The 26,162-nt window shown below is 37.9% G+C and overlaps 2 long non-coding RNA genes across 2 annotated transcripts in view; one reads left to right on the top strand and one right to left on the bottom strand.

The window, feature by feature from the left end:
• The window catches only part of LOC141570518 (uncharacterized), a 245,798-nt gene extending 226,089 nt beyond the window's left edge, over positions 1-19,709 (top strand). The window contains exons 3-4 of the long non-coding RNA XR_012494573.1: positions 752-915; positions 19,028-19,709. This is a non-coding gene — a long non-coding RNA (uncharacterized LOC141570518). The remainder of the gene's footprint in view (positions 1-751; positions 916-19,027) is intronic.
• Positions 16,550-17,890, bottom strand: LOC141570813 (uncharacterized). Its single transcript, XR_012495266.1, has 3 exons — positions 17,149-17,890; positions 16,832-16,976; positions 16,550-16,715 (listed from the first exon to the last, which is right to left on the bottom strand). It is a non-coding gene; the product is annotated as an uncharacterized LOC141570813 (long non-coding RNA).
• Positions 19,710-26,162: the final 6,453 nt, after the last annotated feature.

The raw sequence follows: 26,162 nt of genomic DNA on the forward strand, positions 1-26,162 counted from the left end.
AGTCTTGGTAAACTTCTACATCTATACTGCTCAATATGGTAACCACTAGCCAGCAGTGAAATGTGGCTAAGGTACTGGAGGGGCTGAATTTGTTATTCTACTTTAGTTTAATTAATTGAAATTTAAATAGTTACATGTGGCTAGTAGTTACTTTATGAGACAGCAAATTTTTGAGATAAAATCAGAGAACTATCCATATCGGTAGGGACTCGAAAGTTTAATTAGAACAATGAACTGAGTTATAGCTTCCTTATAGAAACCGTGTGAAAAACTATTAATGTTCCTATTTTATAGATGAGGAAATTGAGACAGAGAGGCAATGTACCATTTGCTCTGGTTCATCCACATTTGCGGAGGGGTATAGAGATATTTGGCTTTAGGTCAGCAGGGGTCAAATCATTGGAGACAAAACAAGGAACAATTATCGGTAGCAGCAGGGGTAATATGTCTTGATTTGAATTTTTGAGAGATCACTGCAGTGATTTGCCAAATGACTTGGAAGGCATAATAGACAGAATAATGGCCCCCCACCTCCCCAAAGATGTCTATATTCTAATACCCAGAATCTGTGAATATACTACCTTACATGGTAACAGGGTTTTGCAGAGATGATTAAATTAAGGCTTGAGAGATGAGGAGATTGCCCAGGTGGGCCCAATATAATCATGAGCTCTTACAGGTAGAAAGAAGAGGGAGAAAAGTTTGAATCAAAGACATAAAATCAAGAGAAAGACTCATTCCTATGTTGCAGGCTTTGAAGATGGGGCCACAAAACAAGGATGTGAGAAACTTCTAGAAGCTGGAAAACAAGGAAATGGATTCTGTCCCAGAGCCTCCCAAGGAGCGTAGTTCTGTCCACACCTTGATCTTCGCCCATGAGATCCATTTATGACTTCTAACCTCCAGATATATAAGGTAATGAATTTGTGCTGTTTTAAGCCACTAGAGTTTGGTGTAATTTCTTTTTTTTTATATCAACAATAGGAAACCAGTACAGAGAGCAACTAGAGTAGGAGTGGAGAAATGAGTCATAGGTAGTTTGGTACAAAAAGATAACAGGTGCAAGTGGTCTCAACTTAACAGTGGCAGTGGCAATGGAGAGAAAAGAATAGATACGAGATACAAGGAAATCAGAATCAACAGAAATGTTGATGGATCACAAGTCTGTCAGTCTTTTCTCCTAAGGAAATATTCCTTCTCAAAAATCACTATCCATATGTGCTAACCTAATATGGCTCAATATGCTGACAGAGGAGCTGGGACTTAGAGCCCTCTCTGACATTGATTCATAAAGGTCTTTAAAAATTTCAGAGGGCTGTCCACGCTTGGCCCGTCTTACCCATTCTTGGCTTTATTCTGCGTGCCCCATATAAAGCAGCAGCTGCTGACTGCATCAACATTGTTGTATTATGAAAATTATGGGGGGGGTGTAATGTTTTTTATATTACTTGGCAACACATTTCTGTCCAGGTGTTTGAGACACTCAGACCAAAATCGTGCCAAAGCAAGAGTAGATGAGAAGTTCAGTCAAAAGAACCAGATTGTTTTTCTTTTTCCTTCTTTTTTTTTTTTTTGTCAAGTCTGTCAGGAGAGAGAGAGAGACTGGTATGGTACAAAGATCCTGAGCTTTGTAGTAAATTTTGACTTTGCATACTGATGCCACCTCTTAGTTATTCTGTGACATTGTACAAGGAACATTTAAGCTCCCTGAACCTCATTTTTTGTCATTTGTTCAGCACAGGTTGACTCACATCTAGCTCATAGGATCACTGCATGGAATAAATGAGTTTATGTCCTCAAGTAGATGCTTAGTAAAGGCTATATACATTAAATAGGACCCTAAAAAATGTAAAAATTAAGTTACTAATCATATTTTTCAAGAGTGTTTCTTGTCTACAATAGAAAAATGAAAATGGTTTTTATTGATAAAAAATATGATCAGATAGAACACTTGCAACAGAATAAAACTTCTCACAAGAGTGATGAGCATGATATTTAGAATATAGAAGTAATAAATGAAGTTGGGCTAATTTATTGTATAGATGGAAAAAATGACTTCCATATCTAGCATTTCTTCTGTTTTTCCTACTAGGATGATATATGATGTTTCATAATTTTGTTACATTTTAATAAACTAATTAATTTGCAGGAGAATGTAGTGGAAATAATTTGAAGATGGGGATTTCTGTACAGGATATAATGAAGGAAGGAAGAATAAAAGCAGGAAGGGAAGAAGGAAGGAAGGAAAACCAGGAGAGAGGGAGGGAGGAAGGAAGGTTCTAAACAAGGAAAGAAGAGAGGGAGAAAGAAAGGAGAAAACAAAAGAGAAAACAAAGAAATATGAGGAAGAGAATTAGGGAGGAAAAAAGGAGAGAATTTTGGTAATGAAAAAGTTTAGATAGGAAGAAAGTTATAAAAAACAGAGACAAGAAATGCACGATTATTTCTTCTTCCTCTTTATGATGCTTGGAATTAAGTAACACATATAATGTGCTAATTAATTCATCTGCTCACTATTCATGCAATAGATATTTATTAAGCGTTCACTAGAAGTCAGGAATATAGAAGTGCATAAGATGGACTTAATCCTTATCATCATAGAATTTACAGCAAAAAGGAGCTTCATCAGACCAAAACTTATTTAATCCTCACCACCATCTATTATTAAACTTGGTATTAACATTATTACTGCTTTACAGATGTGGGAACTTGGTTGTGGTTAGCTAGCAGCTAGTAACAAACCAAGATTCCAATCCTGGTTGGTTAGCTCCAAGTTAATTTATCAGTGTTTCCATACGAGGCCATGCTGACTAGGAGTAATAGAGCCAGTGCAGGGTATGTGTGTGTGAGAGAGATTTTGAAAGTTCACCCATGTTTTTTTAAATAATGGGAAGAAGACATTCAGTCATTTTTCTTATGGTACTTGGAATATTGGCTGCCATTTTTACTTTTCTTAGGGAAAGATATATCATAAGGAGTTAAATTGGTATGAGGGGTGTAGCGCTATACATAGGAGGAGCTCAGTAAGTAAATGTTTAATTGTATTATATATGCATATATATATGTATATATATGTATATACATACATATATATATGTATATACAATTATATAATATTTTATAAAACAAAATATATTGCTCAAACCCAAGTATTTGCCCACGTTCCAACACTGGCTACACATACAGAATGCTTAATTAATTACATAAATATGCAAGAAGCACGCACTCTATACTAGTCATTAGGCTGGGTGAGACAAACACAAAAATTAAAAGGCCAAGATCCTAACTTCTAGTAGCTCCACAAAGGATGGGAAGCAGGATGTGAAAGAGTTGGTGACAGACACATCTGTAAGTAATGTTAATACAACATGACATCAAGGAATCATAAGCATACAAAGAAGTTAATACCACAGATTTTGTTGTGTTAAGGGAGGGATAACAGAGTAGGAAGAAGAGGTAAAGTTAACAACTGGATTCAAGGAATGGCAGAATGTCCATTGTGTCTAGAAGTTAGCCTTATTGAGGAGAGACAGAGAGGGAAACTGGATCCTGGTTTTGAAGAACCTTGTGTGTAGTGTGTGGAATCCATTTTTCAATGCATGCAAGGAGAATCCCTAGAATGATTTAAATGATGGAATGGCCTGAACAATTCATACACTACTGATCACTTCCAATTAAAATATGGTATATTGAAAACACGTGCTTTCATTGAAACCCCCACTACAACAATAAAAAGATTCGTTTTAAAGAGGAATACACACATCAGGTCAAAAAGAATGGTAAAGGAACCCGGTAACAATATTTGGAACACTGGAAAGCAGATGGCCCTGTGTAGTAACTGACCCACCTGAAGGAAGCTATCTGACTCCTTGCTCATCAGTGAGAGAGCCACAGGTCCTGCTGACCCCCATCATTGAGGAAGCTAAGAACTGCCTGATTTACATCACAAACCTCTGCACAACACTGGCATTGAGCACAAAGTTAGGACAGAAGCAGGAGAATTGTTTAAAAAGCTGATCAAGAAGGCATTAGAACTTTGAGCTCTTCCCAAAGCTCCACATTCAGCCCAGTATCCCTCCCCCATTCTTACAGAAAGCAGGATTTTTATTCTCTGGAGAGGATAAAGTAGCGATCTACGTACACTGGCATGCATTAGATATAGTTGTGAGTAGGACACTATACTATTAAGTTGGTGCAAAAGTAATCGCGCTTTTTGCAATTGTTTTTGACTTTTTCAACCGCAATTACTTTTGCACCAACCTAATAAATGAAGGGGATTTAAGTGACATGTTCACACATACACAGTGACTTAAAAGCCCCACTAGGATTCTAGAACACAGTCAGCAAGACTTATAATCTCCGGTCAGGAAAATGGAAATGTTATTGTACATATGGCCAACCTAAGAGAAAGACCTAAGAGTCCCAATCAACACAAAACAAAATAAAAATTAAACAAACAAAAAAAAGCCCAATAGTCCAACAGTCTATTCACTCTATAGCCAAAAGAGAAACTGAAAAATGCCACTATGTGCACAGAGCTTCCAAGAGCTGTATTCTGGCCAACTGTCAAAGTTGAACAGCCAGCCAAATGTCTCCAGACATTTTAGAATAGCCTCTGTGCAAAGATGCCTAATTGTCCTTGAATTCTGCTCTTTCCTTTTCCAGTAGAAATAGAACTTAAATTCATCGATGACTTCCCTGGCAGCTAGAGATAACCAGGTATTAAGTGAAATGTGTGTAAAAATGATGCATGTAGCATTTACCTCACTTGCTTCAAAAGATCTTGCAGTCCTGGAATTCCTCTCAGGGCCTCTTTCTGCAAGATGGAGCTCAGACTACCCTGGTCCATGTGACTCAGCTTCAAGTGTGCAGAGAAGGACAAGCTCCAGGTGACAGCAGAGCAAAATGATGGAAGGAACCAGGGTCCCTGAGTGAGTCCTTGGAACAAAGCTGTGCTCTATCTCAGATTTCTCACTCTATTTCTTTGTATTCTATATTCTTTTAGTCACAGTATTTTGAGGTTTTTGTGTTTTAGCATCTGGTCTTACTTTAAATAACACTGCTCCCAATACAAAGGAAGACCATCAATCAAATAGAAAAAAGGCAAGAAGGAAATTGAGTCTAGGAAGGTTGCTGAAAATAAAAAATAATAATACAAAAAACTATCTGCAATATCCATGGAGAGATAAGAAATGATATTAAAGAAAGGAATATTCAGAGAACAAATGAAAGCTATTAGAAATCAAATATATGAAAATTAAAATAATGAATTACAAGATTAAAAAACCAAAAAATGTAGCCCTCATTACCCACCAAGATTGGTAAAACTGGAAAATAAAACTGAAGGACTCTCTTGGAAAATTTAGCAAGGAGACCCAACAGTGAAAATAATTGAGGAAATAAAAGAAAATGAGAAGATGAGTCCAGGAAGTTCAGTATACAGCTAATAGGAATTCTGGAAGGAGAGAATAGAGAAACAAAGAAGAGAGGAAATGGAGAAATTAATCAAAATTAAAGCACGGATGTTTTGAAATTAAAAGGGCCCATTTGGTGTCCAGCGCAGGCAGACATGTACCAGGTCACATCACCGTAAAAATTCAGATATGAAATGCAGCATGCTTCCAGGGAGAAAAGAAAGAAAAAGAAAAATGTCATATCAAGAATCAAGTAATATATTCCAATTAAATTTTTCATAGCAACTTTGCAACCTTGAAGATAATGAAGGAATATGTTCATAGTTCAGGGGAAAACTGATTTCTTATCTAGAAATCTTTACCCAGAAAAACAAGCAATGCAATCTAAGGATAGAATTAAAACCATTTTTATTATTTAAGGTTTCACAATCACCTTCCATGTGCCTTTTCTTAGGAAGCTACAGGAGGAATTTGTCCACTAAAACAAGGGAGTAAATTAAGAAAAAGGAAGGTATGAGGGAGGTTAGAGAGGATAGCGTAAAGGGAGATCCCGTGATGATAGCTATTTAACTAGTTCTGATGAGAGGAAGTCAGGAAACTCCAGAAAATCTTCTTTCAGAAGATTGAGTAGAATCCTTGATGTGTTGAGAGAAGAATCACGTGAATAGAGGATAGTTTAACTGTAAGTACATAGAAAATGAAGCAGATTATAAAAGAAAGCACTTCATAACTCCAGGGAAAACAAAAACACTGTGTAGGAAAGGAGAATAATCTTATTAACTGCTTTGCTTCACTTTGAGTAACATTTATATAATAATAATGTAAACAGTATTCATTCAAGCAAAACGTACATTCAAGTGTATGCTTACTGGAATGAGAGGGTGTATGTGTGGAGTGGGTGGAGAGGGCCATGATGTATGGGGAAGCTATCCAAATTTCATGTTTCTTAGTGAAAGTCAATAGATAATGACTGAAGCCCAAAATCAGGAAGCACCACTATAACTATGTTATTGAAATATCTGAAAGTGGGTACCAAAGAATAAACAAAACAAAACAAAACAAAACAAAACAAAACAAAACAAAACAAAAAAACTGAAAGGGATTGTTTTTAGGAAACAAGACATGGATTTGAGGACATAAGATGGAGAAACAACTGTTTTTGCTGTTATTGTTGTTTATTTATTTGTTCTTAAAAACAGAGTTTGTGTGGATATATAGAGTTAGTATTTCAATATAAATTAAATACACATGAATTCTGGCAGAACTGTTGGAAAAGTAGATAGGAAAGGGGCTGGTGATAAGCAGAGTGGAATATTGAGGCTTTGATTCAGTAGATAACACAACAGAGAAAGGTGGATGTTTGATGTGGAGAAAAAGGAAGGCATGCCATTGCCAAATTTGTGTTTATCACAGTACTACATAAGAAATTTCAAGTAAGGTTCAAATGTACAAAAATATTTACTTCTTAAGTTGAACAAAGTTGCTAGAATAAGAAAATATAGATAAAAGTACATGGAATTTCATGTCACTTCTTATTGTTACCAACCACTTTAAAATAATATAAGGGCTCTCATTTAATTTTATAGTAGCTCTGTGAGTCTGGAAGGGATACAATGATTACACCCATTTTATACCTGAGCAAAGTGAGGATGAGACAGGTGAAGGCATCATTGAGTTAGGAAATACAGAGCAGATTATTATCAATACCTACCTCCATTATCAAAGATTCTCTGTTTACAGCATACAATTTAAATATAAATTTATTTTTCTAAGCTTTTTCTTATTTTCACATTGTAATATGGAATACAAAATATATAATAAGGAATAAATATTTGTCCTTTGTCCCGAGTTTCTGGCACAGAGCTCCGAAATCTCTTGGAATTTCCTGGTTGATAGGAGCATCTTTTGTTCTAATAGACAACTCTTGGTGGGCTCCTGGATATCTTCACGATGGGGACTGGACACAAGAATATGACCAAAAATGACAGCATTACTTAACTCATCTGAATCTAAATTTCCTCACTTATAAAATGGAACCATGGTCATCATCTCATTGATTGCTAAAGAATTCAACAAGATAATGTATGGAAAAAAGTTAGCAGTGCCTGGCTCATTATAAAAACCCAGTTAATGATAACTATTGGTAATTACAGAATTGAAATACATAAAGAAAATAATTCTATGAATAAATAATAAATAAATTAATTGATTAACTAAAGGTAGTAAGAATAGTACACTAGAAGAACATTAGCTGCAGGGCAGAATAGAAATAATATTCCTTAGGGAGAACGTCATAATGTATTACCCAACTGACATATGCCCCAAGAAAGCATTCCCTGAGCTCGCTACACAGTTAAACACAGACTCTTCTCTACCAACATAATCTTCATTCTGACATTCTAGGACTTACCACATTGACATTAACATCCTTATGTATGTGTCATAGTTATGTGTATATGGATGTAATTATGCATGTACTGTAATTATGGGTATACCATAATTATCTGTTCCTTGAATCTCTGGAAGACAGAGATTGAGTTGTCTCCATTTTTGGATTATCAAACTTCAAAAGTTTCTAGCATCTAGTAGGCATTAATAATTATTAGTGAATGAATGAATGAATGAATGAATACATGCTAGGCTTTATTGTAATCTGTTTTTCATTTGACATGTTTTAAATATATATAAAAATATGAGAGGATGAGGCAATATTCAACTTATATTGAGTGCAAAACAAATGTTGATGTCAGGTGACCATTTTCATTCTTACAAAGCTGTTTTGATAATGACCCGCTGATAATTTTAGATAAAACCAAGAAAATATAAAAATTATCTCAATAATTTGTAGTGGTGACATGGAACAAGGCTCTACTGATAGGAGTGTAATGTGACTAAGGGATTCTCAGCACCAATTGTCTTTATTTCTTTTTTTTTTTTTTTTAAGGGCTCAGAAGTACATCTTACTTTACGGCAGGAGTTCAAATGTGCAACTAATGTAACTTAACACTGCATTTTGTCACTTGACCTAGAGTTAGTATAGTGTCCAACTTTTTGAACAATATTTTTACTTCCTTAAAGCAAGATTCTGACTATTAATTTTCACTGGAAGTTGATTAATTTATTGCACTTGCACATAGAATACAGTTTACTTTTAGAATAACCCATGAATGGATAATTTAAACATATGCTTGTATTTTAGTTCTTGAATATTGATGTACTTTTTATAGAAGCAGGTACAATTTATGCTGCATACTGGAACAATGTAATAAAACCAAGAAGATGTTAGAGACAATGATTAAGCTTTTCACTGATTAAAATATACCCAATTCACATAAACCTATTATCACTAAGCCAATCTGAATTTTCACTTAGAGCTGTAGACAAGACATCACTAGAATTTAAATGTGTCATAATCTAATTTTCCCCCATGAATCAGAGATATAGATTTCATTTAAAGATTTTACATTAAAGTTAACAGAATTACAGTATAAGTTAAGTTTAGATTCTTAAATACTATGATAAAAAGCTATATATAATATATACTGTATAATATATACTATATTATATATGTACTATACTAATGTATGTATATATTATATATACTAATGTATGTATATATTATATAATATATTATTATATATGTATATATTATATATACTAGTATATATGTATATATTACATATATAAATATACATATATATATGCTTGGAAAGGAGTTATTCCTACATTAATGGATAATACCAGCAACTTTCAATGTCGGAGCTAATTATAATGGATATGCTTTATTTTGTACAATGTCAGAATTTTTGCTTACTTTATCTTTTTTTAATCTCCATAAGCGAAACTCAAGGAAGGTGTGCATTTTTGAATTTTGTAGATGAGATAACTGATGTTCAGGGAAATGACATGATTTATCCAGCCAGCAACAGACATGGAATTTACATTTCAATTTATCTGATTCTTAAGCTAGTTTTAATGGTTTTGCTTTTTCTTGTTTCCCTATTGTACTGTATAGTTGGTGAATAATGTAAGTATTGAAATCCATAGATACCACTTTATGTCTTCCTCCCACTTCTGAGCTTCGCTGCTCTCCACTAAAGGAAACAAAAGGAGGACTAAGTAGGGGAGGAGGAAGGGAAGAAGAAAGATCCCATATTTGTAGGTGTGAAAGGAAGTGGTTGAAGTTTTATCTACTTCTCTTTTCCCTGGCCACCCTCTCCCAGTTGTGTCACAACGATGACACATTGTGAGTCCCCAAATGATGTAAATTATGTTGGATCTGTGAGGAATGGACACACGGACCAGGGAGGGGCAAAGAGTTGTAAAGGAAGATAATTTATTAGAGGCAGGAGAAGAGGTTGCAGCTCCGGAGTGGGAGGGGGTACCTGAAACTGGGAAGCCCAGTGACTGAGGCAAAAGCTTTTACTTTTATACCTTCCCTTGCCTGTTTGGGGAAGGGGGCTGGAGCCTTCTAATGGAATTCATCTATCAGGTTTGACCTGTTTGCCCATCCTGAAGGGATTAACGAAATAACCCATTCCCATCTATCAGATCTGCTCCTTTGTCCGGCCAAAAGGTCTTTGAGATAATTTATTAACCTCGTGGCGTCTTCTTATATCTTTATCCTGAAGTGAAGGAGACATTCAGAACCTGGAGTTTCAGAATATGGCTGCTTTTTGTTTATTCCACTAGGGGATCCCGCCTCCCCACACACACCTAGTAACATGCTAACTAACCTGTCTCAACAAAATTAGAGAGGTTAAAAATGAACGGAGTCAGAGGAGGAGAAAGATGGGAAACAGGTGGGGAAAAAAGAAGGAGAATGAAAATAGAATTAAGAATGAAATACAATGTGGAGTAATTAATAACCCCAAATTAAGGTTCATTTTCTTCCTGGTAAGTCTTTTGAGGTATCTTTTAAGACTCTAATAGTTGCCGTAATAGGGACACAGAGTGAAAATCTCCTAGGACCACACCTTTCACAGAAAATAAAACGAACAAAAAGCTATTTTGGGCTCAAGTAAAGCTGAAATTTCTAACACAAAGAAGAATAGGACATTTAGTTGACCTGAAGATAGTAGTTGCTTCCAATGATACACTGTGCTTAGCTGTTTTTCCAAATATATGCACATTGTAATTTTTCTAACTACAGAAAATATTACCTGGCAGCCTCCAGAGTGCTTAGCATTCTCTCTGGTGGACCTAGCATTAGTGTCTAGTGTCCTCTCTGCAAGCATGTCAACTAGGAAATCTGGTGCAACCTGCTTTAAGGAATTGCCTTTCCAACCACAAGACTCAAGTTTTAACTTTCACTTTTAGTCTGTGGCCAGAACCTTGGTTTACTTTGTGTGCATTTTTGAAGAATTTTTCTCTGTACCTACTGAGACAAAATTAGGATGCTCAGCTCCCACGATATTATCTGGAAGAATTCCAAGGTGCTGATGCCTCCCCATTTGTAGAGCAAGACACCTAGAAAGGTCATAAAGCATGAGAGAAATTTAGGGATGGGATCAGGTGTCAGGATAGCACCAGGGATCTGAAGCCACCATTTCACTTAAAATCAGATGAATCCGAATGCAAATTGGAACAGGTCCATCCAAAGGCTGATTTGGCAGGATGGAAACGATGTGAACCTGTCTCAAATATTTAAGAATGGGAGGAATGAGAGATGAATTGGACATGGCACAATAATTTTATTTAGGAAAGGTGGCAGCGTGTCAAGGAAAGTCTGATCTTGTTAAGTGTACCCTATGTCATTCTTCAGTTGATGATTTTCCTCATTAAAATCATCAGTGTGATTATTTGTCTGTTCTTGTCTGAGATGCAACATTTTGGACACTTGACCTCTGGTGAGAAGGAAATTTAGAAACTGCATCTATTAAACACACACACACACACACACACACACACACACACACACACAAACAACCATGTGATTTCATTCATTTGCTGATTTGCAGGTTGAAACTTGGTCTAGTTGTGAATGCTTACAACTATGTTTACTAACATCACACTAGCATTAACACTCATTTTAAAAATGTTACAGAAAATTAAGTGATGATTATTAAATTTCAAAAAGTGAACCAGAAATTTATGAACTCTGACCTGTGCCAATTTGGCTTGCCATGTCACTCTGTTTGTCCTCTACAGCGAACCTGGCAGGCACTCCTGGCTAGGGCTAGGGAACAAGCTGGCCAGTGCCATGCAAAGGGAGAACCACTTATTTCCTGATGGCCTTGGAAGGGTTCTCTTCAGAAAGTGCTCAGAACATGTGCTTAGAGAAGAAAAGAAACCCAAGTTAGTATATTCCGTCCACTCTTTACAGCCTTCCAATGACATTGCCAGTAGGCATTTCATCCCATTTGGTCTCTGTTGGATAGCTATTTCATTTATTCTTACACAGAAAGCCAGAAATTTGGGCTTGGGTGGGGGTATATGGATAAAATAATTGAAATAGAAGAGTATCAGCATATGTATTTTTCTTCCTTTCTTTAATGCCTTCTCACTCAGTTTTGTAACAGTGTATTGAAGGTATATTAGTCACAGTTCTCCAGAAAACCAGAACCGATAGGATATCTATATATCTATATATCACAAACACACAGACACACACAGTCACACACAAAAATTAGATTTATTGTAAGGAATTGGTTCATGCAATTAGGGAGACAGAGAAGCCCCATAATCTGCAGTCTGCAAGCTGGAGACCCAGCAAAGCCAATGGTATAAATTCCAGCTCAAGTCCAGAGGCCTGTGAATCAGTGGCACCTATGGTGTAAGTCTGTCAAAAGTTTAGATAAACTTCTCTATGGTGTTGTTGCCTCGGCACCCATTTTGTTTGGCCATGTGGCCTACGATGACTTGAAATTGACACTATTCCTTCACGCAAGTGCACGCCTTAGATAGCAACCTGCAGAGTCACAGCAAATGGAAGTTCTTAATGTGACATCCCCAGTGGCACTTGTGTCAGTCTCCCCTGCCTCCCAGTGCTGGTATGCCTAATGTGTCCCTTAGGTAAGACTCCTGTTGGGCTGACCAAAACTCCATGCTTTTGGGTTGAATTGACCAATGAGGCTTAGCTTGGGGACTCCCAAACACTCCCACCCACAAGCCCTAGTAAAGGCATGTGCCCCAGGTCATGCATCTTTCTGCACTCTGCCTCAGCCTCCCCATGTGGCCCCTCAATGTGTGCAGGGTGCTTCCTCCAGGACCTGTGAGAAGTAGACTTCTCTATTTCACTTCCTCTTGGGGGCTGTTGGTGAACTGAGACTCACGATTCTGTACTCTGCGCTCCACTTAACAAGTGTTACTGTGACAAATTCATAACAGTCTCAGCACAAAGGCAGGAGAAGATCTGACGTGCAGCTCAGCAGTCAGGTAGAGAGAGAAGTAATATTCTCTCTCTCTCTCTCTCTCTCTCTCTTTTTTTGGTTTTTCCTAGTCAAGCCTTCCCACATTGCCATTGCGGCAGGCCACCTGCTTTATTTAGTACAATTCAAATGCTAACCTCTTCTAGAACACCCTCACAGACACACCCAGAAATAATATTTAATCAGATCCAGGAATCCTGTGGTGCAGTCAAATTGACATAAAAAAATTAACCCGTAATGAAAGCTTTAGAAGGAATTCTATCACACCTTATTTTAAGTTAATCTTAGATTTCTTCTAAGAAGCATTCACAACTCAATAGACATCAGAGAGGCTCAATAGGAGAAGAGAGGAAACCCTCCCTTTAGTTTTTACTATAGACCAGTAGTTCTTAAACTTGTTTTCTTCAGTAACAAGATGAAGACTGATTTTCTCTACGGGAAGCCAGGGTTATAAACATTGTCTATGGGAACTGAGGGTCCAGAAGAAGTAGACAATCTGTCATCCCCCTCATTCTTAGCTCACTCAAAAACACATGTGGGAACAAACAGAGTGAGATGCTGCTAAAATTGATTCTTATATTTAGAATAAATGTATATTAAAAAAGAGAAAATTTTACTGTTATTGGGAATTACAATATAGTTGCACCTCACAACTTAACATAATACCATTCTGTCTTGCAATTGGGGTCAGGAATCAGTGGATACTTTCAAGTTTTATAAATCCATGGCCAACTGTGCCTTCATTAGAGCTACTGCCAGAGCGAGCAGAGTTAGCTTTGTATTTTAAGCACAGTGGGAGTGTGGCCATGTGTCAGGACAGTGAGTACCAGCACTCAAACCCTCCCCAAAAGCACTGCCCCCAGGGCTACAGCTGGGTATCACTCTACCACAGTCAGACTGCAGAATTATTCTGCATTTGATTACTGGGTCCTCGAAGACATACCTACGAACCAGCTGATGAACTTGGCAAGTTATTTAAATAGTCTCCACCTCAGTTTCCTGCTCTGGATGTGAGGCTGCTTGTATTTTCTTTGGAGGGATGTGTTAGTAGTAAGTATGTATTCCACTAAGTGCATTTTCCACTAAGTTTGTGTTCAGGGCCATGATACATGTGGTATGATCAATGAAGAATGACGATAAGGAATTAGACCAAGATTCTAGAAGAAAGCAACTGTTATGTGCCAACAGTTGTGCAAGCTTGCTTTACATACGCTGGTCAAATCTAGCTCTCATCCCAACTCTCCCCAATAGATTTACCTTTTCCTATTTTATAATGAAGACACTGAGGCCCAAGGATTTCAAATAACAGGCCAAGCAAGAATGTGGCAGGGGAGATTTGTCCAAGGTCAAAGCCTTATCATCGTGAGAAGAAAATAGAGCAATGTCAGCTGGCCATTGCAACGGACCTCCTGGCAATACACAGATTGGCTGCCCTCAGGAAAGGATTATTATTATTATTATATTTATTTTACTCTGGAATCACATCAGTGAAAACCAACAAAAAACTGTTATGACAGAAGTCACAGAAGAGGATTTGAATCACATTTTTGGTGAATACATGTTGTTGTTGTTTGTTGTTTTTAAATGCCTGTAGTTAAAAAAAGTGCTAAAAAAAGTAAGTTCCTCATGCACACAGAAGTGGAATAATGCTGCACGTCAGAATATAAGTCAATAGGAGAGCCAGGACGCCCCGACACACCAGTATTGACTTAAAATAATTCACATAACTCAGCAGGCCCTGTTAACTCAGGATTCAGAGCACATCACACGGGAGAAGGGCAATTTTTAAGCCTCTCCATCCCTGAGTTCATAAAGGGCCTTGATTAAGTGTGAGTAAAAGGGAGTACAACCCTAATGAAATATAAACAAAGTAACTATTTTTATTCTGTTTTGGGGAGGTGAGGTGGGACTGACAAGCCCAAATCCCAGCCTCAACACTGCTCTCTCCTTACTGAAGTCTCAAAGAAGGAAAAGATGGCTTGTTGACATGCTAACCTCCTCCCCCACCTTAGCAGTGGCTGGTGCAAGAAGGAAATTGAGAGATGGTGTGTACACCCAGTGTAAACACTGGTTCCTGTGAGTTCCTAGGGCTAGGAGTTAATGGAGTTCTAACTTTAAAATAGACTTAGTCACCATATTTCAAATGATCTGCATTGTAGTACCTATAAAAATCTCATCTCATTAGGTCTTCATCTCCTCTCTCCTTACCTTTCTGTAGTATATTTTAACTCCATACATGATTTACGGAGCATTTCTGATCAACACCATTTTCTATCTAGGGAGTTTTATCAAATGGATTGGGAATCACATTTACTCCACAAGAGTAATTGAAGGGGAGTGGCAAGAGCCATAAATTTTTCTCTTCCTTACTCCATGTTCTGGGTATTCTATAGTAATGAGACACTGCTCAGTGCGTTTTGATCAAATCACATAAAATCTCCCATGCTAAATTTTAGAATTCAGGAATGCTTAGAATTTTCAATGTGCTAAGAATAGTTTCTATAGTTTGGTTAGCTTTGTATTTTTGTTCACATTTCTTATTTTTGCTACTCTGTGAATATTAATTAAAATCATTCATTCTTATTACAAATAAAATTTAGAGACTGGCCAAACAATATCAACTGTGCTGACTTATAGACTCGAAGGCAATATGCTATCCTTTTGAATGCTATGGAATATTGCTGATTTCCATAAGAAATTTAATTATTTTCTCTATCCTCATACAGAGAGATGAAACTAGGTGGAATAAAGTTCATTCAGACAATTTTGTTATTGTGCTAGTAATTTGATTAAAATTAACATGAAATAATGACCTAGATTCTAACTTACTGACGGTGAGATTTAATTTTTCTGTTTGAGAACCATCATATTCAAGATCCAGGTCTAACATACCTTTGTGACAGGAAAATTAAAGACATGGAAAGCTGCCACAATTTTCTCCTTAGTTTTTAAAAGTGCACTATAACTCAGAAAGCATCCACTTTATATTCAAGTACAATGCTAATGGCTTAGAGTTTCAGAGATTAAGAATGGTTCAGAAAAAATATTACTCCCAGTTCTCCATTTGTGTCAAGGGAGAGAGGAAAATAAATTTATTCTAAAATAAGCAAACTTACTTTCATCTTTTCTCCATATGCTTTGGTCTCGTAACATTTGCTTTAGAATAAAGAACGCTGTGTCACCAAGTTTCTTACATCTTAAATTATTAAAATATTCTCTTTGGACTCACAAAAGACTGCGAAGTGTACAATGCTTATTTATTGCCATCATATTCTAGCATAAGAATTAACATAAAACAACTTGGTGGGGGAGAAGAGACAGGGCTCGTGCTTGAACCTCTTCTCTTTGCATCTATACTCACTGCCCAATGATGTCATCCAGCTTCATGGCTTTAAATGGCATCTCTATGATGACAACAGTCAAATTAATATCTCTAGCCCGGACCTTTTCCTTGAACTTCAGACTCATATATCCAACTGACTGTTCAACATCACCACTTGGATAACTAATAGGCGTATCAAATTTAGCATGTTGAAACTGATTTCACCCCTTAAACTTGCTTTTCCTGCAGTCCTCTCCATTTCAGTAAATGAGAACTCTAGCTTTCAAAGTATTCAGATAAAAAAATCTTGGCTTCCTTGACTCTTTCCCTTCTCTCTCTCTCTGCACTTAATTTAGCAGCACATCCTGCTGGCTATCTTGAAGGGTAAATCCAAAACCCATCAATGTCTCAACACCTCCATTGCAACCACCTTACCTTGGTCCAAGACTCCATCATCTCTTGCATGCCTTACTGCAAACCCATCTTGCTGGGTGTTCAGTTTTCACCCTTGGTCTCTTCTTAACAAATGAGCCAATGTGGCTCTCTGAAAACACGCCCAGTCAGGCCACTTCCTCGCTCAAATCTTGACCCAATGGCTTCCCATATTGTCTAGAGAAAACAAGAAATTACCTTCTTACAGAGACTTGTCTCTCACCTCTAGTTAAGAGAATCAGGGTGAGTCTCCTGACTTCATAAGAATAAGAGCTCAAAATGTAATAACATACATGTAAGGCTCACGTGTAACACCAAGAGGTCAAATGCACCATCGAGCGTTTCGGTCACTGTCTCCACAGGAACTGTCTTCCACAAGCTGTGGAGCTGAACATTCTGACTTCTTGGCAGCACCACACCTCCCAAGCCACAGCCCACCTAGAGAAAGAATATGAAGGATTCTTCATATTCATAGCTAACACCTGGAGATCTCCTGGTCATGTGAGCAGCACAAATTAAATCAATACAAATGAATGAGCAGAGGTCTGTGTATGGGAAAGTTCTGCATGCTGATTCTGAACCTGAATTCTCGCCCTGCTCTCCCACTTACCATCTGGACACAGAACAAAGGTCATTCAACTCATCTGGGTTTTGAATTTCACACGGGGTTTGAGCATACAATTTCTCAAGTTCTTTTTCAGTCGAAGATTCTAAGTATTGATCTGAAACAAAAATATATAGCTTGAGAAGGGTAAGAAAGACAGAGGGTGGCTTGAGGTGAAAGTTGTAGGACAATGTACAGTTTGAACTATTTGCTCATTAGGAAAACCAAGTAAAGTCAAGGTATTACTTATCAAGGTTTACTGTGCATTATGTCTAAACCTAGCTCATCAGCATAGTCAACTGGTTCTTCTTTCACCTATCAGTATAGCCTAAAGCATTTTACCCCATTAGTAATAGCTGATCCTTATTATATGCTTCTTAAAGCAGAAACTCAAAACTTACCCTATTTCCTAAATACATGATCAGTGTCCCCTAAGGTACTTATCTGTGGACTCGGAGAAGATTGATATCAGAGAAGGGCATGTGTGAGCTTTGACAAGCTGTCCCCCTAATGCCTTGGTATGCAGAAATCCAAGGACACCAGGAAAGGCAGGACCAACTACATGGGACTCAGGGAAACTCTTGAGCCAAAAAGGCTCCCAAACACCATTTCTTTCCTTTTTAGCCTGATGATTAATAGAACAGGTCTCAAGATTGACATAGTCTTAAGTGGTCTTCGTGAACAATAAAAGACACTGATCTCCATGGCAATCTCTCATAAGAGAACTTAACAGCAAATGATTCAGTCTCTTGAATTGTTGACCCAAGCTCTACGTCCAGGCCTTGTAATCACAAGGAATTGCTGATTCTCTTTATCCAGCTGTTTGGTATTATGGATATGCTCTGTCATTACTGTCTGTGTACATACATTTTAGATAAAGTGCAAAAGTAAAGGGAGCAGAAATAGGGGAAGAAGTCTGAATGTTATAACCAAGGGACAGGACCTTCCCCTTATTACCACTCCATGTGCTGAGAGACACGTCTCTCCAGCAGAGGTATGAGCACAGAATCACTGCACCTGAGGCCAGGCTACACCATCATCAATGAAGAGGACATTCAGGGCAATGGCAGAGGACTTCCCATGTCTCCCTGCTGTTGGTTCTCTCTGGGTACCATCAAAGTAACTCCTCAGCACGGGCCAAAGTTCTTTGGTTATGACACAACTGTTCTTCCACAGTGGTGATGGTGCAAGTTGAGAGTCCTGTTTTGCAGTAACCAGGTCCTGGTGACATTTTTAGTGACATTGATCTACAGATAGAGCCCTGTTCAAAGGACAATCCTGATCAAGACTGAATTGTATGACTATACCTCTTGGGGAATAAAATTGACTTGGGAGGAAAAAAAAAAAAAGAATGTTCTTGCTGTGTCTTGTCAGAGGTCTTGAGTTATGTTAGCTGGTAATGAAAAAAAACATGTGATTTAATTCACACCCCATGCCAATAAAATGGGACATGCTAATTATGTTGCTAATCATTAAGTTTTTAAACCTTGTTGCCATGAAGTATATAGCATGACATTAATTTTATAACTAATTATATTAATTGTAGAGAATGAGAGGATAGATACTGGAGCCAGAATACCTGGGCTTGAATGTTGTTAGCTCTACCACTGACTAGCTTTATCATCTTGGTCGTATATTAAATCACCTGTCTCTCTGTTTTCTCACCTTAAAAATGTGAAGAAATAGTCTGTATTTCATAGCGTTGTTGAGAGAACTAAACAAGGTAATGAAAAATACTTGGAACTGTGCAGGGAGTGTCCCTAATTACCGTTCCTAGTATTATGTATGTGCATCTTTCACAAGCAAAACATATATTTTTTAAAGTGGAATTACATCTTAGAATTGCCATTGTATCTAAATCTGCCTCTAAATCTGTCATCAACAGAGAAGCACTGGCCAGTTGAGAATGCATTCCTGCTTAATGAGAAAGCCCTACGCCCACTGGATGAACTCATTCTTTAGAGTGCAACTGGTGGCAGTGGCCTGCGTCTGCCAGGATCTGAAGGTGACACCGTCTAGGGTTCCCAGGAGACAGAGGTGGGCGTTCTTCCCTGTAGCCCTGTACCCAGTGTCTGTTAATTGAGAGGGAGGCAGATGTATGAGATACATAGCTCAGCCTTGAGTACAGATGAGAGATCCCCCAGAGAAGTTTTAAAAACCTATTTTCTTTGGAGTCAGGCCTTCTAAACTTGACTTCATTTTTCCAGCTGCATCTAAAAGGGTGTGTGCATGTGTGTTTATCTTCAGACCTTTCCCCCTTTCCTTGGAGTAGCAGTTGGGCCAGAGCTCACATTCTTCACCCTGTCTTGCAAAGAGGTGTTTGGGGGAAAATTGTTTTTCTTTTGCTCTTTACTGGATTTTTTTTTTTGCAATGAGTTCTCTTCCCAGGGCCTCTTCTAAGATGGCGAGCCTTGACATTAGCATTTTTCTAACATTGAGGTAGGAAAACCATCAGAACTACAGAGGAAATATATAGTCATTCGAATGTAAAAATCAACAGTTCATTTCCACGCAGTCAAGTTTCTGAGATTTCTCTTCAGCTATAAGGAAATAGAAAACACATGGAAAAGAGGGTAAATATTGTGATAAGATAAATGGTAATTCCTTAATGAAAAGCAACTCATAATCACCCCTTTTTCTTTAGAAAGCAAAACAAGAAAGATAATATTTTAGGACTGCTTTTTACAAAAAATCTCTTTGTTAAAAGGCCAATTTTGTGTAAATGTCCGTTAATAAGAGCTTTTATCATGTAAAATCCCAAGGTTCCTTTGGTCCATTATCTACAAGTTGGAAATAAAAATCACATGTCATTGAAACCAAACATCTGTTTTTAGGGAACTGCACTGTACAACCACAGGATTTCTATTGCCTTGTATTTTAAACAATCTTAAATTCTCTTGTATGATGTAACACTTATTTATTCATCTTTATATGTTCTTTGACTGCCTATTAAGTACTCTTAGTCAGTATCCTAGATGGAGTTAGAGAAACACATGTTTCTGAACCTCAGAGCTGAGAGACTGGAGGGGAAGAACCATTTCTTATGATACTATTAAGTTAAGTATTTCATAATCTCTGCTATATCATTAACTCGTTGAAAGTAGGGTTGAGACAAGTATACAATTCTTTATGTTCTCATTGGTACCTAATACAGTCTTATAAATAGTAGATGCTCAATTCATGTTGGTTAACACTATGTTAAAGAAATTGGTTTATTTGACAACTGATTTTTTTTGTTCAAAGAAATGTACAAAAGCACAGTAATAATGCAGAGATTGTGATCAAAAGCCAGTTTTGTATGTCTTTCAATTTCTCTGAAACTTTATTCAGGCTTCCAGTGAGCCACGCTTTCCTGTTCTAGAATTAAAACTCCAACAGATCCCATGAGTTTGTCACATTATTCTTAGGTCTTATCACTACTTCAAGTCATAGAGTCTCAAAGCATTAGTTAGACTGTTCAGTTGCAGACAAGAATTGAAGCTTGAAATTGACATAGGTTAAGTATTTCCTTCCCCAGGTCAGAATGAATTCAGCTTGAATCAGAGACTACAGATGGAACCTCCATCTTCATTTCCCTGCTCAACTCCTGCCTTCTTTCTCACTTTCTATTTGCTCCTGCCAATTCTGACAATTAAGTTCACGAACTTGTTGCAATGATGTTGCTAACCTTTTTTGAAATCAGAAGGATTATCCATTATACATTTGTACCAGCTGGATAAACAGTTAACCAAGTTTATTATTTGGAAGTGCTGAAAAGACTGCATGGAAAAGTTAGACAGCGTGAACTTTTCGCCAACAATTCATGACTCTTGTATCATGACCATGCACCAGCTCACACGGCACAGTCTGTGAGGGAGTTTTTAGCCAGTAAACAAATAACTGTATTGGAACACCCTCCCTACTCACCTGATGTGGCCCCCAATGACTTCTTTCTATACCTGAAGATAAAGGAGATATTGAAAGGAAGACATTTTGATGATATTTAGTACATCAAGTGTAATACAATAACAGCTCTGATGGCCATTCCAGAAAGAGAGTTCCAAAATTGCTTTGAAGGGTGGACTAGGCACTGGCATCAGTGCATAGCTTCCCAAGGGGAGTACTTCGAAGGTGACCATAGTGATATTCAGCCATGAGATATGTAGCACTTTTTCTAGGATGAGTTCACGAACTTAATTGTCAGACAGAGGTATGTGTCCATGTTGAGGGGGCAAGGGAGAGAGATAAAGGTGCCTAGCTTCCTTGCACATGTTCCATCATCTCTGGACCACACAGATTAGTAATGCTGTCTGTCACTGTCTCTTCTGGCACTGTATGGAATCTTTGACAGTTCCCTACAAGGTCTTTCTCTACTGTAGCTCTCTTTTCAGAGTCCTGACCTTTTGTGGTACATCTCCTGCTGCTTTTTGCTGCCTCCATACCAGCTTCCTCGGTAGTGGGGCCTTATCTGCTTTCAAATGAACAAGTAAAGCTTTGTCACCTCTGCTTGGACAGTGTAGGGCAGGAAAGACTTTTCTGTACTCTCTTAGGTTCTATGACTGGGATCTGTGAATTAAACTGACAAAAGACAGATTAACAAGAGAAAAAACATATCCTTTTTTTTTGGATGTTGATATTTTTATGTGGTACAGGGGTTTCATAAAAAGAAGTAAAACCCGCAAAGGAATGGTTAGACCTGAGAACTTATATATCATTTTTACCAAAAATTGATAAATTGTGGAGGCATGACAAGACAGAAGAAAAAGGGGTTTGGACTAGGGACAGTAAATTATGGGAAAGTAACTAGGAAATATATGGAGGAAACAAATAGAAGATGTGGGTTATTTTGGTAGGGTTTGTTTATAAAGACATGTCTCAGCAACAACACCCCATCTCCAGTGATAAGAATGTTTTTCTCCTGTTGGTATAGGGAGGGAACATGTCTCATGAGAAATTTATGCCCTGCTTTTAAGTAGAAAGGGGGCAGGCTGAGAACCTTCCTAATCTGCTCTTTCTCAACGACCTTTAACTCAAAATAATCACTATGTCAAAATGGCATATTTTGAGGTGATATATCCTGCTCCCCTTCAACAGAATCCCAAGGGGCAGGAGTCCCAGGACCATAGCACTCTTCTGGGATGGCCTCCCAAATTATGAGTCTTGGTGTTTCTTGTGAATTGCTGTTTCTGGGTAAATCTTGAGTTTCCAAGCAAGAGTTAAAACTGTAACCATAGTGTGTTTTAGCTTTCTCATAAGATCTGCACTATGACTTCTCTGTCCTCAATGCAGGAAATACATTTTGGAGCTTTCTGAATGTTCCTTTTGAAATCTCTTCTACCCCAAGCACGTGCGCGTGCACACATACTCATGTAAACACATATACACACACTGAGTGTGGGGTTAGAAAGTAGCAAGGCTCTCCTTCATTACAAAGGGAAAATGCTCACAATACATCAATGGTTCGCTCCAAAAAAAAACAAAAAGAAAAAAAAAACTGTCTCCTAACTGCCAGGTCCTTTTTATATGCTTTATCACTCTGAGGGCTTGAGGTGTGGTAGGACAGTTTCTACCTCACACACATTTTCTTATAAGGAGCGCTTCACATTGTGCCTCCAGACAAACTGAGGCAGAAGGTCTTATTCTAAGATCCCAGCTGTGAAACCAACTCAGAGCTCACCAGTTCCCTGGTTTGCTTCCTCCCCAAGTTTCTGTATGTGCAGTGAACAGTTTGGCCTGTTTATCTGTAAGGGAAAATTATCCAAATAGCATTTATTGCTTGCAGCATACTCTAGTGTGATAATGGAGAGTGATATCAATTAGTTTTTCCTGCCCCCTGAAAATACTGAGTATAAAAACTGTTTGGGGCTTGATGATAATGACTATGGAGGAAACATGGAAGCCATCCCTCTTGTTCATAGGCTGAAAATCTTTTCATCCAGAACAGGGTTGGCAAACTATACTCTGTGAGCCAAATGTGACCCACCACCAGTATATTTAAATAAAGTTTTATTGGCACACACACATGCTCATTAGTTTATGTATTGTCTACAGATTTTTCAGTGCTACAATGGCAGGATTGCGTAATTGCAACAAAAACCATATGGCCTAAAATATTTACTGTTTAGCCTTACAGAGGAAATGTTTGTGACTTCTGATTTAAAAAGACTCGCAAGTCAATTACTATGTTAAATACACAGAAAGCACATCCACTTGAATGGTTCTTTTTCCAGATGATAAAATAAGGGGAAAATTACCTATTCCACTTTAGTTTTATTGGTTTGCTGAGAAACAAGGAGTCTTGTTGCTTCTTCTGTCCTGGAATCTGTTTCACTTGATTGTCCTTGGGTTGTAGTATTTCTGGATTTCTTTGGGTTATAACTCTTTTTTTCTTTTTGAAACTTTGGGTGTATCTTCTATTTATTTGTTTAAGAAATACTATTTGAAGACCTGTCACAAGGCAGGCACTGGGCTAAGTCTTAGGGATATAACATGAAGCGGATCAAGCAAACTGCTCACTCATGTCTCTTGGGATCTAGTAGAGAGCAGATCAATAAGTGGAAAGTTATGAAACCCTGCATGGAGTCACAGAAACCAGGACAGAGTCAAGCTCAGGACGTTACAGAACTGAGGAAAAGAGTCCCTAATACAGTTTTGTGGGGTTGCTCAAGGGGCATCCAGGAAAGCCTCCTGGGTGCCCAAAGGTGAGAACTGATGGCTGAGTAGAGGTTTCACAGCCGTGGGGGAATTATGAAAATAAAATCTATTTTTAAGCAGAGGAAACAAACAAACAAAACCCCTTAAAAACCTGAAATAAGGAATGCCATAATAAAGTCAAGAACTAGAATGAGCAGTGCTTCCCAAACTTTTTCACTTAATGGAACCCACAGAAAACGGTAACATTCATATGCCATTGTATTAGTCAGGTTTGTCAAATGTGGCGAGCCAGCCGCCACGAGTCGAACAGTTCCTGAAAAGGGGAGTGGGAATGAAAAAAGGCACTCACACATATGCTAATGCGGCCGGTCTTCAGTGGTCCTGAAGCACCAGGTTTATTTTCTCTGCTGAATTTATACCTTTTGAGTACGTGCAAGCTCACAATCACAAAAATGCATTACATCATTAACAGTTGATTTTTAACTTTTTCCCAGAAACTTACAAAATCACTGAAACTCCCCAAAACGATTGTCCCAAGACAGAATCCATCAATTATCCTGATTAGCATCACTATGTCTTGAAACTGGTTGTTCCCACTTCATACCTTAGCAGTTCGTAAGCACCCTCCAGGTGCAGGCAAAGACAATGCCTCAGGAGCACAAACTGGTTATGCATTAACAGAGCCATTAAGGCCTGCAATTAGCTGTAACCATGGCTCCCCACAGTCAAAGAAACAGAAGCAATAGTTTGTGTATATAGAGACAAAATGATTATTAGGAGGAATTGGCTTATACGATTGTGGAGTTTGGCGAGTGGAAAGTTTGCAGGGTGGGCCAGCAGACTGGAGATCCAGGACAGCAGATATACTGCAGTTCTAGTCTGAAGGTCAGCAGGAGGGAGACCCAGGAAAGCTGGTGTTCCAGCTGAGTCTGAAGACGGTCTTCTATAGAACCAGGAAGAACTGATATTGCAGTAAAGCCCAAAGCCAATCTGCTGGAGAATTCTCTCTGAGTAGAAGAAAGCCACCCTTTTTGGTCTATTCAAGCCTTCAACTGATTGTATGAGGCCCACCTTACATTGTGGGAAGCCATCTTCTTTACTCAAAGTCTACTGATTTAAATGTTAATCTCATTCAAAAATACCCTCACAGAAATACCCAGAATAGTATTTTACTAAATATTTGAGCACCTTGTAGCCTAGCCAAGTTGGCATATAAGATTAACCACCTTGGGGCAAATAAAAGAGGTTGTTTGTAGCCCAAACCACTAGCCTGGGTATTAGATCACCCCAGGTTATGAGAACATCTGTATTTCAGCACATCTGTTATCCTCTTGTCAGGATTGGATGATTTTCATTATATTAGGAGAAAATTGCAGACTCATTGGAGGGTTTTATTCTTTGAACTTTTATGATTTGTTTAGACTGAGGTTGTAGCGGGGGAGTTTGACTACAGGAAAATTTGGTTATAGAAGACACACTACCACCCAGGAAATGCATTTTTAAAAAGTGTTTCGCACCTTAGTAGGGTATGGTGTGCTTTGTCAGTCTCGTTTCTAATTCACAACACTGCCCCCCTAGAAATACAAGGAAATGGAAGTATATTAATTGTGAACTGTATGCTTGCTATTTTGAAGAATATTATCAATTAAACCTCACTACTGCCCAGTCAGATAGATGTTATTATTTCCATTTTCAGAGATGAGGAAGGAGACTCAGAAAATTTAAACAATTCTTCCAGAGTCCCAGAGCTAAGAAGTTGCAGAACCAGGATCTAAAGGTGTGGTTACAGATGTGTATGCCTTGACCAGGTAAAGATGAAAGCAAGACTGTTTCGAGGAAAGAAAGCAGCGTTATGCAGGACCAGCAATGAGAGTTTAGAGAACGGTGAAAAGTTTGTTTTAACTCTAGACTGGCACATTCCACAGTATAGACTAGGTACTAAGGCAAATTGCATATGGCTGAAATTCATGTTCAAATACATTTGGAAAATGGGGAGGAGGGAGATTAAATTTATCTTTAAACAAATGTAAGAGCCCTGTGAGGATCCTAATGCATTTCTGAGTGTCTAAAATATGTTTATGGTGTTCCAAAAACCTGTGTAACCACTAAGCACTAGTGTGATCCAGATAAGGTAGTGATACCCGGGGGAGAAGCAGTCTGATCTGCCATTTACTGATGCCGGTGGGTCAGGGAAAGTGAGGCATTGTTTGGTCACCTGATTATGATCAATTCCCCATGAACAATGAATATAAATTACTTATTTTTGTTTTCAATTTCTTTTTCTCTAGAATTTTAGTATGATAAATCTCAAATATTTGAGATTAATTTTTCTAAAAAAATAGATAAAAATGTTGTTACCTGTATCACCAATCACCTCCATTCTATAA

Source organism: Rhinolophus sinicus, linkage group LG03 (assembly GCF_036562045.2).
Source record: "Rhinolophus sinicus isolate RSC01 linkage group LG03, ASM3656204v1, whole genome shotgun sequence".
NCBI classification, from domain to species: domain Eukaryota; kingdom Metazoa; phylum Chordata; class Mammalia; order Chiroptera; family Rhinolophidae; genus Rhinolophus; species Rhinolophus sinicus.